General features: G+C 45.9%; 2 long non-coding RNA genes across 4 annotated transcripts; both read left to right on the top strand.

Moving 5' to 3' along the window:
• Positions 1-2,105: 2,105 nt before the first annotated feature.
• LOC310699319 lies at positions 2,106-2,860 on the top strand. Its single transcript, XR_014522036.1, has 2 exons — positions 2,106-2,482; positions 2,617-2,860. It is a non-coding gene; the product is annotated as an uncharacterized lncRNA (long non-coding RNA).
• Positions 2,861-9,695: 6,835 nt separating this feature from the next.
• Positions 9,696-14,256, top strand: LOC310700672. Of its 3 annotated transcripts, XR_014522694.1 has the most exons (4): positions 9,696-9,890; positions 12,580-12,746; positions 13,497-13,573; positions 14,155-14,256. It is a non-coding gene; the product is annotated as an uncharacterized lncRNA (long non-coding RNA). The 3 variants fall into 3 exon arrangements; XR_014522696.1 differs by lacking the exon at positions 14,155-14,256 and having other exon boundaries at positions 9,701-9,890; positions 13,497-13,598; XR_014522695.1 differs by lacking the exon at positions 13,497-13,573 and having other exon boundaries at positions 9,703-9,890.
• Positions 14,257-19,928: the final 5,672 nt, after the last annotated feature.

Raw genomic sequence — 19,928 nt, 5'->3', positions numbered from 1 at the left:
GTCAAACTCATGCTGGTAGCTTCGAGAACCCTGTCCAACCATCTCATCCTCTGTCGTCCCCTTCTCCTTGTGCCCTCCATCTTTCCCAACATCAGGGTCTTTTCCAGGGAGTCTTCTCTTCTCATGAGGTGGCCAAAGTATTGGAGTCTCAGTTTCAGGATCTGTCCTTCCAGCGAGCACTCAGGGCTGATTTCCTGCAGAATGGAGAGGTTTCATCTTCTTGCAGTCCATGGGACTCTCAAGAGTCTCCTCCAGCACCATAATTCAAAAGCATCAGTTCTTCGGCAATCAGCCTTTTTTATGGTCCAGCTCTCACTTCCATACATCACTACTGGGAAAACCATAGCTTTTACTATACAGACCTTTGCTGGCAAGGTGATGTATCTGCTTTTTAAGATGCTGTCTAAGCTTCATTTTAGAATCACAGAATTGTAGAGCTGGAAGGGACATCAAGGATCATCTAGGCCAACCCCCTGCAATGCAAGAAACTCAGCTGAAAGCATCCATGACAGATGGCCTCCATCCTACTTCTTGCTTTAAAAACTCCACCACCTTTCAAGGGAGACCGTTCCACTGTCGAACAGCTCTTACTGTCAGAAAGTTCTTCCTGATGTTTAGTCAGAATCTCCTTTCTTGTAACTTGAAGCCATTCGTCCTCCAAAGCAGGAGAAAACAAGTTTGCTCCATCTTCCATGTGACAGCCCTTTAGATATTTGGCTATCACATCTCTTCTCAGTCTCCTGTTTCCCAGACTAAACATACCCAGATCTCTCATAAGGCTTGGCTGAACAATCTTCCACTGCACCTGAGGGCACCAGACTACCTTAAGGGATGCAGGTGAGGCGGAATGACTGTGTATGACACACACACTGCTCTGTTTGTTCATTGCCCTGCATCATCATCTACTTGAAGCAGCTGCCTCCTGCTACCTAACAGTAGAGCTGGCCATACTGAAGGCAAGGGCTGGCACAAAATAGGAGAGGCACACCTTCAAGTATTTACATCTTTCCATAACGCAGGGGTCACCAAACTAAGGTCTGCGGGCCGGATAAGGCCCGAGGGACTCGTTTATCTGGCCCACGGCAACTCCCGCTGCCCGCTGCCACCGCCTGATCTTACCAGTGCTGAGCTGCGCGGCTGCCCACTTCCAGGTCGGAGCACCAGAAATAGCTTGTGCACATGTGCAAACATTATTTGCGCATGTGCAAGTGTTATTTCCGGTGCACATCCAGGTTGGAGGAGGCCCGTGCACATGCGCACAAGCTATTTCCGGTGCTCCTCCGACCTGGAAGTGCACCGGAAATAGCGTGTGTGCACACGTATGGGCACGCGCTCCCCCGCCCTCCGGCCCGCCGCACGATCAGTGCTGGAGACACCGGTCTGAGGCACAGTAAGTTTGCTGACCCCTGCCATAATAGTTAGTTGACAGTCTCTGAGTTTTAATTTTATGTGTTTCTTATTGTGTTTATATATTCCATATCTATTTACTGTATTATTGTAAACTGCTGTGCATTTTTTGTAAAAGCTATAGAAGTATATCATCTTTTTCAAAAATAAATAAATGTGGGACCTAATTTTAGGGCTTTATAAATTAGCGGCAAAACCTTGAATTGGGCTCAGTAGCATGTTAATGTTAAAGCTATGGTTTTCCCAGTAGTGATGTAAGGAAGTGAGTGCTGGACCATTAAGAAGGCTGATTGCCAAAGAATTGATGCTTTTGAATTATGGTGCTGGAGGAGACTCTTGAGAGTCCCATGGACTGCAAGAAGATCAAACCTCTCCATTCTGAAGGAAATCAGCCCTGAGTGCTCACTGGAAGGACAGATCCTGAAGCTGAGGCTCCAATACTTTGGCCACATCATGAGAAGACTCCCTGGAAAAGACCCTAATGTTGGGAAAGACTGAGAGCACAAGGAGAAGGGGACGACAGAGGATGAGATGGTTGGACAGTGTTCTCGAAGCTACCAACACGAGTTTGACCAAACTGCAGGAAGGCAGTGGAAGAGTGCCTGGCATGCTCTGGTCCATGGGGTCACAAAGAGTCGGACACGACTAAATGACTAAACAACAACAACAATAGCATGTTGATAGTCAGGGCAGCCCGTGTAGGGTTGGTGTTAATTATGGCCCCAAAATGATACACCAGAGTAAATACCCCCTGTGGAAACAGCACAACGGTTTTCCCCTGCTTTAAGGAGACCTTATCTAGTGCCTTTGTGACATCAGCAGCTATTATTACACCAGTCTCCCACCTTTATATCAAACCTAGCAACCAACCAACTAACCTCATATTAAGGAAAAAGCCAATGACTGAAAGACTTAACAGGAAGCAAAGCAAATACTACAGCCTGCTGACCACAGCTACTGCATACATGTTTCTGCCATTTGCCAGACATTTCACTAATTTATTTGTATTGCGGAACACACAGCTTTGGAAGTGCGGAACTGTGCGCTGGCTTAAGACTGAAAGGCAGCAGCAGAGGTAATAAGCAAGTCGTCTCCGATTTCAGGAAAATCTGCTGATTGCAACTCTAGCAGAATTGGGGTGGGGAATCAGCACACCATCACATTGTTTTGTTTCTAGGAATCACAGAGGGTTTTATTTCTAATCTCCAGGAAGAAATCAGAGGCCTGTTGCCCAGCCGTGGATTTGCTGGGCATAGAAAGATAAACAGGAAGCATCTCAAAAGAAAGAAGAAGCTATGGTTACACAGCTTTCTCTGCAGAATAGACATGCCATGTTCTGTCTACAGGGAAGTTGCGACTGATCTGCAGGCATAGTTTCACTTTCAGAAGAGAATATTCCAGTTTTGGGGCTCGGGGCTAGATGCTCAAGTAAATCTGTGTTTACTGCTGGAAACATCTGCCGCCCATATAATTCTCCTTTCTCTTGCTGTAACATCTGGTTGGTCAAAGAAATGAAAATGACAGCACCGTGTAGCAAGTTTCCCTGACCCCCTCCATATACCGTATTTTTCACTCCATAAGATGCACCTGACCATAAGATGCACCTAGTTTTTAGAGGAGGAAAGGGGAAAAGCCCCGTTTTTTTGAGGATCAGCACAAAGTTGTTGAGCTTACTTTGCAAAGGGAAAAAATCTGGTTTTTATGGGGTTCAATCCACGGTTCTGCAGCTTCTTTAGGAAAGGAAAGGGAGCCGTTTTTACAGTTTCCAGACAGATACAGTGGTACCTCTGGATGTGAACGGGGTCCGTTCTGGAGCCCCCTTTGCATCCTGAAGCGAACGCAACCCATGTCTGCGCACAAATGGGTCGCGATTTGCCGCTTCTGCGCATGCGCGTGACATCATTTTGAGCATCAGCGAATGCGCGAGAGGCAAAACCCAGAAGTAACGCGCTCCGTTACTTCCGGGCCGCCATGGAGCGCAACCCGAAAATGCTTAACTTGAAGCTACTTCAACCTGAGGTATGACTATAATCTAATCAGCCAGTCACATGTCACAAACAGCCTCCGTCTGCAGAACATTCATTGGCTCAGGCTTGGTGAGGTGGGGAGGGCAGAAGGAACGGATGATGCGCAGAAGTAGCAGGGGCAAGGGGTGCTTTACCCTTCCTCCACCACCACTTCCCCACCCCACAGCAGCTCTCCACTAGCTGTTTCCCCTCCTGAAGTGTTCCAGATACACACTTCCCTTGCAAACACTTCAGGAGGGCAAGGGAAAACAGCTGGGGAAAAGCAGTAGGTGGAGGAAGGGCGAAGCACCTCCTCCCCACTGCTGCAGCTCCTCTTCTAAATGCTCCCTCCCAAAGCTGTTTTACCTGGGCCTGTCCTTTCCCAACTTGGTGTCCTCCTGATGTTCATCTCTTGACCGCTGGCCGTGCTGAGTGGAGCTGATGGGAGTTAGAATCCAACACCTGGAAGGCACCAGGATAATAATAATAATAATAATAATAATAATAATAATAATAATTTATTTGTACCCCGCCCATCTGGCTGGGTTTCCCCAGCCACTCTGGGCGGCCTCCAACAAAGATTAAAAATACATTGGCCAGCATGACTAAGCCGCTTATGGCGAACCAGAGCAGTGCATGGAAACGCCGTTTACCTTCCCGCCGGAGTGGTACCTATTTATCTACTTGCACTTGACGTGCTTTCGAACTGCTAGGTGGGCAGGAGCTGGGAGCAAGCAATGGGAGCTCACCCCGTCATGGGGATTCGAACTGCCGACCTTCTGATCGGCAAGCCCTAGGCTCAGTTGTTTAGACCACAGCGCCACCCGCGTCCCTGGTTACTCAGAGATAAATCCCAGTGAAGTCAATGAGACATACTGCCTAGTAAGTATTGATGGGATTGTAGCATCAGTTAGACCTATTAACAGGCTATGTACCTTGTTGGTGCACTTCAAGAACCATCTCTATACGGTACAAAAACACATAGGTAAGCCTATAGGGTTGTGGCTGGTGCTGTGGGTTAAACCACAGAGCCTGATCAGAAGGTCCCATTGCTCAGTCCCTGCTCCTGCCAACGTAGCAGTTTGAAAACACGAAGTGCAAGTAGATAAATAGGTACCTCTCTGGCAGGAAGGTAAACGGCGTTTCCATGTTTTGCTTTGGTTCTCCAGAAGCGGCTTAGTCATGCTGGCCACATGACCCGGAAGCTGTACGCCGGCTCCCTTGGCCAGTAAAGCAAGATGAACGCCGCAACCCCAGAGTCGGCCACAACTGGACCTAATGGTCAGGGGTCCCTTCACCTTTTTAAAGCCATTTAATACACTGCTTTTGCTACATGCAGCGCAGCAAAATATTTTAAGTGTGCATCTAGATATGAAGTGTGAGTGTGTCAAATAAAAGGCTCCGAAGGCCAAGCCACTAGGTGGCTCACCTGTGTGCCTCTACCTGTTGCGGACTACAGCCCCCATCATCTCCCTGACCATTGGCTATGTTGTCTGGGGCTGATGCTTGTCCAACAACACCTGGAGGGAGACAGGGTCACCATCCCTGAATCAGAACATCTGTAGGGATGCTCCCATGTGTGCAACTGTATGTTCAGAAGTCTCTGCATAAGCTCAGGAACCCTGATCAAAAGATAGTGCTCCTGATCCCATGCAGACAGCTGTAGTAGAGTCGGGGACTCCCTACTGAACGCACACAGCCTGAGCAAGGACCCTGCTGCGCCATAGTGCCCCTTGCCTGTAAGCAAACTTATACCCCAGCAAACGCCTGCAAAGTATGTGAAACAGCCTTTCCTTGCTGGCAATTCGCTAGATTGCATTCTTAAGTTAGTGTGGCATCATGGTTAAATGGGGAGGAGGAGGAAAAAGGGAACAAGCTTGTTTTCTCCTGCTCTGGAGGGCAGGAGAAACAATGGATTCAAGTTACAAGAAAGGAGATTCCGATCATCAGGGGAAACTGACTGAAAGCAAGAGCTGTTTGACAGTGGAACAGTCTCCCTTGGGAGGTTGTTGGCTCTCCTTCCTTGGGGGGTTTTAAGCAGAGGTTGGATGGCCATCTATCAGGGATGCTTTAGCTGAGTTTCTTGCATTGCAGGGGGTTGGACTAGATGACCCTTGATGTCCCTTCCAACTCTACAATTCTTTGATTCTATGATTCTATGTACAGTACTTTGAGCTCTTCGGAAGATAAGGGTGGCAAATAAAGGAAAAAAACAAAAATAACTAACAAAAATAACAGCAAAGCCTTTGTCCTCAGATGTTCACCACCACCAATACCACTCAGGTCTTTCTAATACAGTGGTACCTCAGATTTACATACGCTTCAGGTTACAGACTCCACTAACCCAGAAATAGTGCTTCTGGTTAAGAATTTTGCTTCAGGATGAGAACAGAAATCGCGCATCAGCGGCACAACAGCAGCGGGAGGCCCCATTAGCTAAAGTGGTACCTCAGATTAAGAACAGTTTCAGGTTAAGAACGGACCTCCAGAACGAATTAAGTTCTTAACCTGAGGTACCACTGTACACCTTTTGCTGCTACTCCTTCTTACACACACACACACACACACACACACACACACGGCAGGCAGCAGTCTCTCTCTCTTCCCCCAGCCCACCCCACTTCATCCCCCTCTGTTCCACTTTCCCTCTATAGGGATCTTTGCCGTCTCACCTGGAACTTGCCTTGCGGGGGGCGTTAAAAAATGTTATAAAACAAGCCCCAACTCCCCTGACTGCCAAGAACAAACGCATTCCCTGCCGGCCACGCCCCATGCAGCTGCTCACACAGCCGCAGCCAGATGCAGTTTCAAAGGGTGAGCTCAGACCTCCCAAGGAGTAGCTGTCAGGGCTTGCATGCGGCTTCACTGATTGATTGGGACGGCGGGGCGGGGGGGGGGAGAAGACAGAATAACTGTTCCACCCCTTTGCTGAGAGTCAGCAACCCACACGCTTGTTGCCATTGCCAGCATCGTCGGCACAGGCCAGCCTTGTCCACAGATCCTTGCTAAACATTCCCCCTCGATGGCTCTCTATATACTGTGCATTTAAAGCACCCAGCCACCAGAATCTTGCGAACTGTTGTTCACAGAGGTGCCCCTTCCAGCACTCTTCACAAACTGCAAATCCCAGGATTCTGGCAACAACAACAACAACAACATTTTTTAAATTATTTATACCCCGCCCATCTGGCCGGGCTTCCCCAGCCACTCTGGGCGGCTTCCAACAAAATATTAAAATACAGTAACGCACCAAACATTAAAAGCTTCCCTAAACAGGACTGCAAAGCAATGATAAACCTAGACAGCATCTTAAAAAGCAGAGACATCACCTTGCCAACCAAGGTCCGTATAGTTAAAGCTATGGTTTTCCCAGTAGTGATGTATGGAAGTGAGAGCTGGACCATAAAGAAGGCTGATCACCAAAGAATTGATGCTTTTGAATTATGGTGCTGGAGGAGAGTCTTGAGAGTCCCATGGACTGCAAGAAGATCAAACCGATCCCTTTTTAAGGAAATCAGCCCTGAGTGCTCACTGGAAGGACAGATCCTGAAGCTGAGGCTCCAATACTTTGGCCACCTCCTGAGAAGAGAAGACTCTCTGGAAAAGATGCTGGGAAAGATGGAGGGCACAAGGAGAAGGGGATGACAGAGGACGAGATGGTTGGACAGTGTTCCCGAAGCTACCAGCATGAGTCTGACCAAACTGCAGGAGGCAGTGGAAGACAGGAGTGCCTGGCGTGCTCTGGTCCAGGGGGTCACGAAGAGTCGGACACGACTAAATGAATAAACAACAACAACAACAAACAGGACTGCCTTCAGATGTCTTCTAAAAGTCTGGTAGTTGTTTTTCTCTTTGACATCTGGTGGGAGGGTGTTCCACAGGGAGGGCACCACTACCGAGAAGGCCCTCTGCCTGGTTCCCTGTAACCTGGCTTCTCGCAGCAAGGGAACCGCCAGAAGGCCCTCAGTGCTGTACCTCAGTGTCCGGGTAGAATGATGAGGGTGGAGAATATATGGTATATAACATGGGCTGGAGAATTTCCTGATCCTCTGCTGCCACTCATCAGTTTTCTAGCAGTGTGCTAAACAGCTGAAGATCAAAGGATAGGCTAGCTTTTTCCAAACAACTATTTTTTTGTCTTTTTCTCCCCCACTCAGAATGCAAACTGTTTATTTAATTATGTAAAACTGACTTTTTAATAACCCAGCAGTCAAAAATTAAGCAAACGAGGCTTTCCTAGCTGCTTTAGCTCAGGGCCAGAAAATGCTTCTCTTGTTTAAAGGTTTACACCGCAGGCTGCTGTTAAAGGCGCAGGAGCAGGAGCGATAAAATAAGGTGGCAACCCTGTTCCCCCTGCCCTCAGCGACACCGCTAGTTCCTTCAAACACTCCAAGGAAAGCTGCAGCCACCCATTATTATCATAATTAGGGCTGGGCGATATCTGGTTTTCAGCATTGTGATATATTGATATATCACTATGTCTGAAATCAGGATGGAACTATGTAGAGGCGAACACCATCATGTTTATTTGTGTGTAAACTTTCCATGTCATCCTGGCCTAAACGGCTTACAGTAAAGTGCAATGGTAAGATATAGTAAAGGTAAAGGGACCCCTGACCATTAGGTCCAGTCATGACCGACTCTGGGGTTGTGGCGCTCATCTCACTTTATTGGCCAAGGGAGCCGGTGTACAGCTTTCAGGTCATGTGGCCAGCATGACTAAGCCGCTTCTGGCGAACCAGAGCAGCGCACGGAAACGCCATTTACCTTCCCACCGGAGTGGTACCTATTTATCTACTTGCACTTTGACGTGCTTTTGAACTGCTAGGTGGGCAGGAGCAGGGACTGAGCAATGGGAGCTCACCCCGTCGCGGGGATTCGAACTGCCGACCTTCTGATCTGCAAGCCCTAGGCTCTGTGGTTTAACCCACAGCGCCACCCGCGTCCCTAGTAAGATATAAAAGCATGCAAATACATAAACACTGCATTTCCAAGGTAATAATTACCGTAATTAATCCAATTCAGAACAAATAACAGCATTTCAGTAGACCTTACCAAGCCATCTCATATTGAAAAATTGTAGAGGGCAATCCACAAACAACCCATAGGAAACCCTAGCAATCAAAATACTATGGAAGAATCCAGATTAACTGTACATATATAAGACAAAGTAAGAGTGCAAGCCTAATGTCCTGATCTTTGCTGCTGCAGAGACTTGGGATCTGTTGAGGAGGTAGGTGTCAGGAAATGGCTAGAAATACTGTACCTCAGCAGCACCAAATGCATATTGAAATGGTGCAGTCCAACAAAAGTTCACCTTTCAGTTCTGCTGCTCTGCAGAAGCCTGGACCATAGAGGATGAAAGACTGGCGTAACAAGACAAACGCACCAGGGATTAAAGGTGAACAGAAGGACAGTTAAATGAAATCGCCATTAGGACTATAAGCAGGATGGCAACAGTATACGTAGCAGTGATGAGGGGCGTTCTTCGCTTCAAAAGGCACACTTATGTGTCAGATTTAATGGTGGTGTGTGTTTGTGCGTGGACTTGCACTATGTTCACATGAGCAGAATCAGCAGTTTAGTAACCACTCAACATGACTGATTTCCTTCTCGCAAGCAGAAAATTCACATGACAAACTGAGATTTCAGCATGCAACTGCAAACAACCTCAAAGTGGGTGGGGCAGTGGTCTGCTGAATCACACAAGCTGTGTTGTCAAACCTCTTCACCGCAACCACACTTGAATTTAGGTCAGCGAGAAACATCAACCCGGAGGAAAACTAAGCGGCTGGCCCCATTTCTACCTCGTCTGATTCTTAAGAGCAAAGAACATGAGGTGCCCTCCATGCTGGGTACTTCTCCTGCACATGCCCCTTTGAAATGTGCGACTGCGCCTCTTGCATGCTCAATGCATTTCAATGGTCTTTGCGCCGGAAAACTGGCCAGAACTGCTCTCCATCATCAAAAACAGCGTACCAGGCCAGATGCCAGCAGACACGAGTGCCTGCGCATGTTCAAGCTTTCATACGAAACCATGAGATCTAGAAACTTGCTTTCCTCTGTTGAAGCAAAATTCACTACAGCCAAAGAAGACTGCATCATATGACTTAGGGGAGATGCGCACAGGTTCCTTGCACTGCGGAGACAATGCTCTCCCCCCGTGTCTTATTTTCCACACGTGTCTCAACACTATGCTGCATTTCAAACAAACAGCACACAATTCTGAGTCACATGGCAACGCTGCTGGCACAAAGCAACGTGGAAAGTGTAAGTGATGATGTCACAAGGGCTTTCTCTCAGAGACACCCTTGACATTTTGCTTGACACATGTTCAACTCCTTGGTTTGCTTCCTGTACAGTACATTATTTTGCAGTGGGGGAAATCAGTGGTGAGATATGGAGCAGTTTGGTATATAGTGGAATCAGTGGTGACATATGGAGCCGTTTGCGGGTATGGGGTTTGCCAATCAGAAGGTCAGTGGTTCGAATCCCCACGATGGGGTGAGCTCCCGTTGTTCTGTCCCAGCTCCTGCCAACCTAGCAGTTCGAAAGCACACCAGTGCAAGTAGATAAATAGGTACTGCTGCGGCAGGAAGGTAAACGGTGTTTCCGTGCGCTCTGGCTTCCGTCATGGTGTTCCATTGCGCCAGAAGCAGTTTAGTCATGCTGGCAACATGACCCGGAAAGCTGTCTGCGGACAAACGCCAGCTCCTTCGGCCTGAAAGTGAGATGAGCATCACAACCCCATAATTGTCTTTGACTGGACTAAACCATCCAGGAGTCCTTTACCTTTACCTACCTATACAAATTTAATAAGTAATAATTTCCCCGTTCCACCTTCTGAAGGTGGTGCCACGTCATACCTTGCCGTGTGGCAGTGATTCCATGGTTATTTGCGCTAGATATTCTAATTTTAAAAATGGAATTAGAAAAGCGACTACAAACCAGTATGTGCTGTTGTGCGTAGCTACGCAGCTGTGTAGGTTTGCACTTATAAGATCTCTGAGGGTGGGGATGGAATTCAAAGAATAAGTGACCCTAAGAAATAAAAAGTCAAAAGGAAAACTAGCTTGTCAAAAAAATAATAATGGTGGAGAGGTCGCTAGAGGTAACGCAGCTGAGGCTGTGAAAGAAAGGAAATGGTGGAAACTGATGCCAAAAGGTGGGTGGGTGGTGCAGACACTCTCCCAAATTAATTCTGCAAACTAAACCACTCTCACTGTCCACTGGGGTGTCAATATCACAAGCCCCTCCCTCCATCGTGGGCTCAGGATGTGGCCCAAGAGAGCAAGCAGGTGGTTAGATGGTTTAGTACAGTATCTTCCTTTTTCTTTAGACAAGTAAATAGGGCATTATATATTACCATATTTTTTGCTCATAAGACGCACCTGACCATAAGACGCACCTAGTTTTTAGAGGGGGAATGCAAGAAAAAAAAATTCTTTAAAGGGAGCGCTGAACAGAGCCTGTATGCATCCCAGGCTCTGCTCAGCGCTCCCTTTCACGAGCCGTGCGGAGCGTGTGTACGGTTCTTGGGGGCTTTTCCCCGAGGAGGGAGAAGGGCAGCCCGTCACGGAAAAGCCCTCAAGAGCAGCACACACGCTCTGCGCGGCTCTTTAAAGGGAGCGCGGCTCTTGGGGGCTTTTCTAGGAGGTGGGAGAAGGGACAGAGCCACGTGCAGCGCTCCCTCTTGCTGTTCTGGCTTCTGGGATAGCTGCACAGCCTCCATAAGACTCACACACATTTCCCCTTACTTTTTAGGAGGGGGAAAGTGCGTCTTATAGAGCGAAAAAGACGGTACTTGTCTTGCTATGGAGAATAAGATATTGGATGTGCACTATCAGATACAGCAGAAGTCTGTCATGAACTTAAAGGGTCACTATACCCTGTGTGGTGATGATGATGATGATGATGAGTCATTGTTAAACAATGGGAAGTAAGGGATTCTTGTTTCTGGGTGGCAGCACGTGAGTAATGTTTTATTTTTCGTATGAACAAATGAAGCATTTTTTCAAAATGGTAGATGAACCATCTAACCATCGCAGTGTCATGACACTAACTGTGAATATGATCTGCATGTCTAGTTTTTCAAATGTAAATAGCAGCTGCAAGAGAGGACTGCATGCTATACACTGAAAGGGAATTAGAGTGGTACCTCAGGTTACATACACTTCAACTTACATACGCTTCAGGTTACAGACTCTGCTAACCCAGAAATAGTGCTTCAGGTTAAGAACTTTGCTTCAGGATGAGAACAGAAATCGGGCTTTGGCAGCACGGCAGCAGCTGGAGGCCCCATTAGCTAAAGTGGTGCTTCAGGTTAAGAACAGTTTCAGGTTAAGTACGGACCTCCGGAACGAATTAAGTACTTAACCCGAGGTACCACTGTACATGAAAATGATCCATAGATTGTAGATTGGCTAAGGTTCATAAGGTGGAATCGGACTTACGATGGAAATGCAAAGAAGTAGAAGGAACTTTTCCCCATATGTGGTGGACATGCAAAACAGTTAAAGTACCGTATATTGGGAAATGATATAAACTGAAATGAAAAAAATTGTGTAAAACAACTTTCCCTCAAAAAACCAGAGGCATTTCTGTTAGGAATTGTTCAGACAGAGGTTCCCAGGATTCAGAAGAACTTATTCAAGTACGCAACAACAGCGACTCGGAACTTCTTAGCCCAAAAATGAGGGAGGTCCCCAGTAAGGAAGATTGGCAAATTAAGATGATAGAATATGCAGAATTAGCAAGTCTAACAAGTAGTATAAGAGAACAAGAAGAACAGGGGAGTGGAAATTTTTTGTCAAGTATATTGAAAGTAATTGTGCACAGTTAAAAACGCTGGCAGTATTAAAGTAATTCAACATATTTTGAACTGATGTAAGAAATGAAAATTAAATTAGATGGATATATTAAAATATGCAGGAATGGTGAATAAGTTAAAAGAAGCTTAGGAGGGGAGGGAGGAAAGTCAATGAATGTATGGTATAATAAAATATGTTTAATTCGAAATGTAAAATTAGAAAATTTAATTAAAATTATTATTTTAAAAAGTATTTAAAAACTTGGATAAAATGGAGCCCTTCATTTGGATTGCCAGTTTTGATTTAAACCAGAGCCATGCCTATCTTCATCACTTTGGCATTCCCCTCTCTTTCAGACTGATCTCCTAACAGGCTCTGCCAGGCTGCTTGCTGGAAGCCGCCACCTGCGTCAAACCGAGACTTTCACTATGACCAACCCTGAAGAGTCCACCCACCTCTTTGAGCCTGCCACCGTCATTCCTAGAGTGCTCTCAGCCTCTGACTTACGGCAGGCTGGCATAAGGCAAGAGGAAGTGGCAAGTGTAGGAGGTTTATTCAGGCCTGGGAACGCAATGAATTTGGTTACTCTCACTGCCACTAAATGACACACATATAAACACCGGAGGTGGAAATTTAACACCAGCGGTGGCAGCTTCTGCCACCTTGGCTTGCATGCTCCATCCCCAATGGACATGTTTGACAATCCTTATGCTTTTGCAGTCCCAGACAGGAAGCAAAAACACAAGCAATTTAGCAAGGGTGGTGTTATGTACTGAGTTGAATAGGATCCAAAAGGCAGCAGTCTGATTGGTCCTAGAAAAATAGGATTCAGAATGCAGCAGTCTGATTGGTCCTAGAACAATAGGATTCAGAATGCAGCAGTCTGATTGGTCCTAGAACAATAGGATTCAGAATGCAGCAGTCTGGTCCTAGAACAATAGGATCCAGAATGCAGCAGTCTGATTGGTCCTAGAACAATAGGATTCAGAATGCAGCAGTCTGGTCCTAGAACAATAGGATCCAGAATGCAGCAGTCTGATTGGTCCTAAAACAATAGGATTCAGAATGCAGCAGTCTGATTGGTCCTAGAACAATAGAATCCAGAATGCAGCAGTCTGATTGGTCCTAGAACAATAGGATTCAGAATGCAGCAGTCTGATTGGTCCTAGAACAATAGGATCCAGAATGCAGCAGTCTGATTGGTTCTAAAACAATAGGATCCAGAATGCAGCAGTCTGATTACTGCTGCTGCTTCCTCCCTGATGGGGTAAAGGTGCCATAAGAGGAAGCCTAACTGAGAAAGATCAGCATCCTTGGGTGGACACAGACATCCTGGCTGCATTCAAAATCGTAAATATTAACACAGGAAAGCCAAGGCTATTTGCAACATTTCTCTTATGACTATTCATAACTTGAATGTATTGAAGTTTGGTGAGAAAATCATACAGATGTAATACGAAGGGTAAAGGTAAAGGGACCCCTGACTGTTAGGTCCAATTGTGGATGAAACCCAGCAACAACCTCCCCCAAAAAACACCCCAGCCCAAGAGTCTGTTCAGCAGCCTCAACTTTTGTAGTCGTATGTTATATGAGGGGTGGGAAACCTGTAGCCCTCCAGTCGCCTGGCTGGACTACAACTCCCATCATCCTTGGCTGAGGCTAGATAACGCTAGACTTCCTTGCTGGTGCTAGACAACTGGAAAACATTTTGAACACTTGATAAGCCTATAGAAAAGTTAAGCAAGTATTTTTATTGCCAACAATGCATTTGGATATATCAGCATCCCAATGGCAGAAATGATACCTTCTCTCCACCCCACCCACCCAAATATGTATGGTTTCTGATAGTATTGTTGAAAAAATTAAGGTTTGTGGCACAAAAAGCATGATATATGCCAACTATAATTTGTAATCTTTTCTGTGGGAGTTAGATTTCGTCAGGGAGAAAACTTGGCAAGGGAATGAGACTCTGTTACAAGACAAAGAACTCCAACGCAGTTATGAACAAAAACTACAACTCCTTTTCAGAAATGGTAATATACAGGAAATATATATGGCAAAACTGTGGGAAGCCAGCAAAGTATACTTAAGACTGCAAATCATATCTTTTGGGTTTTTCCAGAAAAGAAAGAAAGAAAGAAAGAAAGAAAGAAAGAAAGAAAGAAAGAAAGAAAGACAGCAATTGAATTAAAACAGAAACGAAACAATCATTGAGTAGAATTAAATAACAGTAAGCAAAAATAATTAAATACAAATGTATTTTTCAAAATCAAAAGAGATTTACAAGAACATAAATATCGTGAAGTTAAAACACTTGAAAACAGTTAAGCATGGTGATCAAATACTGGCATGCCAAATACGAGAAATAATAATAATTTTAAAATCCCTTTGAAAATAAGTGAAGATGGCACTTGCACAGTCAATAACTCTGAAACCTTGGCAGAAGTCAAAAGATATTTTCCTCTTTTATGGAAAACTGAGTGACCAAACCAAGAACAAACAAAACATGATTTTACTACAGCTCAACTTTCTTTTTTCTGACCAAGATGACTAGTGGAATTTCAATTAAGGAACTGGCAGAAATGAATCATGCAATTTATTCCGAACAAAAACAAAAATCTAGTATTTTAAAAAGTTGAAAAGTAGGGTGAAACAAAAGGGAATAGGAAAACACACAAGTACAGTGGTACCTCAGGTTAAGTACTTAATTCGTTCCGGAGGTCCGTTCTTAACCTGAAACTGTTCTTAACCTGAAGCACCACTTTAGCTAATGGGGCCTCCTGCTGCCGCCGTGCCGCCAGAGCATGATTTCTGTTCTCATCCTGAAGCAAAATTCTTAACCTGAAGCACTATTTCTGGGTTAGCGGAGTCTGTAACCTGAAGCGTATGTAACCTGAAGCGTATGTAACCTGTACTTGCATTATGCTTGTACTCACTCCCTCCCCTAATAGTAACAGTTGTGGGGAAAGGAAGGGGATTATATCAGGAAAATAAAATGTGGGAAAGGCTCAATTGCTGCTCCCTCCCCACTGCAGCCGCTCCAGTAAAATCCAGAAAACTATGAGCCAGCTTTTAGGTAAAAAATTGAAATGTCGGGAGAACTTATCATGGATCTCGTGTGTCTTGCCTTGCTTTGGCCCTCAGAGATTTGACAGTAGTTGAAACAATGATAACATCTTTTTGATAAGGAGCGCTCACATTGCAATCCTACACACACTTACTTGGGAGAAATTCCCATTGAACTCAAGAGGACTTGCTTCTGGTTAGGCATGTATGGACTTGGACTGTTAGTGTCAAAGAACTGCTGGAAAGAATTGCGACACACAGCAAATACCAAAACAAAACTTCACATGCGTCATCTAATATGCATTGACATTTGGAGGGGCTGGGGGGGGGATTACAGACGTTTGTTTTGGTTTTAGTTTGGGCCAGGCACCAAAATATAATGCTTGTGGGGACATTGATGGGAATTCTCCCATTTCAGGACTGTTAAACAATATAATGGATTTTTGCACCCTACTTTCAGTAATATGTGCATTTATACACACACCTTTCCCTAGAACAGGGTTCCCCAAATTTGGTTCTCCAGTTTGTTGTTGGACTACAACTCCCATCATCCCTAGCTAGCAGGACCAGTGGTTGTCCCAGATGGAGGGAGTTGTAGTCCAGGAACAGCTGGAGACCCAGGTTTGGAAAAACCTTGCCCTAGAATCATAGCTGTCAACTTTTCCCTTTTCTTGCGAGGAATCCTATTCGGAATAAGGGAATTTCCCTTTAAAAAAAGGGAAACGTTGACAGCTATGCCTAGAATATGTGTTTTCATACACCATCATTTGGTTGGAGAACTTCATTGCATAATTCAGAAAAGTACCAATTTTAGAGGAGTGGCCATATTTTGCATCGTGCATTGTTATGGTGAAATATACTCAGGGTCGCAAAGTGATTTCATGCTCTTTATTCAGCTCATAGTGGTGAGGAGGAATGAATGAATGTCCCCTCACAGTATCTGCTTTATATACATTATTTACACAATGGGCTGCACATGATTGGCTAATTCCAGAATTCTACTGTAAGCCAATCAGGTTGTGGATTCACTTCTATCTGGAGCAGGATTGGGTGGTTCCTGCCAACCAATCATACTGCTGCATTGTTCTAGGACCAATCAGACTGCTGCATTCTGAATCCTATTGTTCTAGGACCAATCAGACTGCTGCATTTTGGATCCTATTGTTCTAGGACCAATCAGACTGCTGCAGTTTGGATCCTATTCAACTCAGTACATAACATATGGGAAGTGCAGATTGAGTAGGCTTGCCTTTAAATGCAAACTGAATCAAATCTCTCTCCCCATCCTTAGATTTCTCGCTCAGCCGGTCCAGGAGCTGCTAACTGCTGATGGGTAACATCAAGGTCTCCTCCTTGCATCTCCCGTCTCAGGGGTCTTTACCTCTAAACTGGGCTTGGACCAACCAGCCCTTCCAAGAGACGACACCTTCCATTAGAGGACGACATGTCCCCTGAGAGCGGCCCCCTCAAAGAGAGGACTGTCCTTGGTAATGTAGGACACCACATAACCAACCTAGTGACACTGGTCTGTATCACTCCTCTGCCTGTTCATTGTGCCTGGGGCTCTTCTGCTGTAGAAAGTGTGATAGGAATTTTGAGGTCTTAGATGTATGTTAAATGTTCATAAGTGTACCAACCAAGCACGTACATAGATCAGAACAGGAAGACCTACCTGGAACCATTTTTGATTCCCAAACTGTCCCAAACTGACCAAATGTTTTCTCTGAAAGGTCAAGGAAAATGGAAAAGCCTCCCCATTGTCTTTTCCTTCACAAATCCTGTCTTAAGGGTATGTCTGCGTTTGAACAGGTTGAGCCTGTGACTTGACTCAGGAACTAAGTATTTATCATTACTAAGTATTTATCATTACAAAAGACTGGCCAGGCTCCCCAGGGTATCCAGTCAAGTAACCTGCCAGACAGGAGATAAACAATGACAGGAGAAAAACAACATTCAAATTTCTGTTTTAGACCGCCTTTTCTGTGATGCAGGTATGATGTATCTGGGGTAGTGGTCTTGAGCTACACCCCTTCTGTGATGTAGGTATGATGTTAGAATCATAGAATCATAGAATCATAGAATCATAGAGTTGGAAGAGACCACAAGGGCCCTCGAGTCCAACCCCCTGCCAAGCAGGAAACACCATCAGAGCACTCCTGACATATGGTTGTCAAGCCTCTGCTTAAAGACCTCCAAAGTAGGAGACTCCACCACACTCCTTGGCAGCAAATTCCACTGTCAAACAGCTCTTACTGTCAGGAAGTTCTTCCTAATGTTTAGGTGGAATCTTCTTTCTTGTAGTTTGGATCCATTGCTCCGTGTCCGCTTCTCTGGAGCAGCAGAAACCAACCTTTCTCCCTCCTCTATGTGACATCCTTTTATATATTTGAACATGGCTATCATATCACCCCTTAACCTCCTCTTCTCCAGGCTAAACATGCCCAGCTCCCTTAACCGTTCCTCATAAGGCATCGTTTCCAGGCCTGTGACCATTTTGGTTGCCCTCCTCTGGACACGTTCCAGTTTGTCAGTGTCCTTCTTGAATTGTGGTGCCCAGAACTGGACACAGTACTCCAGGTGAGGTCTGACCAGAGCAGAATACAGTGGCACTATTACTTCCCTTGATCTAGATGCTATACTCCTATTGATGCAGCCCAGAATTGCATTGTTTCTGGGGGTAGTCTTGATCTACAGTGTGGCAATTTCAACATGTCTATATAAGGCCTTGCGCACCATTGTTCTGGGTTCCTTCTTCTCTCCTGCGTGTGAGGGGAGCACCCTGTTGCAACAGATCAATAAAGATCAAGCTTACTAGCTGCTTTGCTTCTCAATATTCTCTGGTTGGCCTGTTATTTTCTCCTACCAATAGGGAACCTACGTAAGGACTCGGTATGGGCTCTTGGATACCCCATAAGGGGAAAAGGGCAGATTTTGTTTACAACAAAAGAGAGCACAGATTTGGAGGCCTGCCTCCGCCTGTGGTCTAGCAGGATTTCCCCTGCCTCTCTCAGCTGACAGTTTATCGACACCCGGGAGAAAATGCTAAAGGGGGCAGACTCTGAATGTTTACTCCCTCTCTCACTTTACTTCCTCCACCCTCACCCAAGGGATGGGGGAAGCCCCCAAAAGTTATTCATCAAAGCAGAGCAGCGGCAAAAGTGCTGAGGGTGGGATGGCAAGTGAGAAGGAAAGAAGACTTGCTTCAGTTGCACAGGCAGTCTCTGGCAGAGGAGGCCCCTGAAACCGCAACTTCGGCATCCTACTGCCTAACCCACAGAATGATTTCCCCACCCTCCTTCCCTACGCAGAGAAAAGAGCTGCAGCTGCTGCATGGGCTAAGGGGCAAGCAGACGAGGCCTGGTGCAATCTGGGATGCGCCACAGCCCTTAAAAAGGTGCCCTGATAGTAGGAGATCAAACTGTTTCAACCAGCTTGCTTAATGAAATTTAACTTGCTATATTATTGTTTAAAACGTTGTTAAATTCAAAGTCCGTTTTACCTAAATTATCCCATAGACATCACCTTGCCGACAAAGGTCCGTATTGTTAAAGCTATGGTTTCCCCAGTAGTGATGTATGGAAGTGAGAGCTGGACCATAAAGAAGGCTGATCGCCAAAGAATTGATGCTTTTGAATTATGGTGCTGAAGGAGACTCTTGAGAGTCCCGTGGACGGCAAGAAGATCAAACCTCTCCATTCTGAAGGAAATCAGCCCTGAGTGCTCACTGGAAGGACGGATCCTGAAGCTGAGGCTCCAATACTTTGGCCACCTCATGAGAAGAGAAGACTCCCTGGAAAAGACCCTGATGCTGGGAAAGATGGAGGGCACAAGGAGAAGGGGACGACAGAGGACGAGATGGTTGGGCTTTGTTCTCGAAGCTACCAACCCAAGTTTGACCAAACTGCGGGAGGCAGTGGAAGACAGGAGTACCTGGTGTGCTCTGGTCCATGGGGTCATGAAGAGCCGGACATGACTAAACAAAATCCCATAGACACTTACCTAGGAGAAAGTTGCACTGAGCCCCATGGGACTTACTTGTGACACAGTGTGTCCTGCATTGATGACTTTTGAGGTCTCTTCCAATTCTATAGTGCAACTAGCTCAGTACAGCCCACGACGACTGGCCGTGATTCTCCAGGGTTTCAGACAGCGGACATTCCCCACCTGGAGATGCTGCTAATCCAGAATGTGGCAGCTAGACTGGTGACTGGGAGTGACCGCTGAGACCATATAACACCGGTCCTGAAAGACCTACATTGGCTCCCAGTACGTTTCCAAGCACCAAAGTGTTGGTGTTGACCTTTAAAGCCCTAAACAGCCTCGGTCCAGTATACCTGAAGGAGCGTCTCCACCCCCATCATTCAGCCCGGACACTGAAGTTCAGCTCTGAGGGCCTTCTGGCGGTTCCCTCACTGCGAGATGTGAAGCTACAGAGAACCAGGCAGAGGGCCTTCTCAGTAGTGGCGCCCGCCCTGTGGAACACCCATCTGATGTCAAGGAAATAAACAACTATCTGACTTTTAGAAGTCATCCGAAGGCAGTCCTGTTTAGGGAAGTTTTTAATGTTTGAGCGCTTTATTATTATTACAGTGGTACCTCAGGTTAAGTACTTAATTCATTCCGGAGGTCCGTTCTTAAC

Source organism: Podarcis liolepis (genome assembly GCF_965112155.1).
Source record: "Podarcis liolepis genome assembly, chromosome: 2".
Lineage (NCBI taxonomy): Eukaryota > Metazoa > Chordata > Lepidosauria > Squamata > Lacertidae > Podarcis > Podarcis liolepis.
This window is presented reverse-complemented; position numbering and strand designations above follow the sequence as displayed.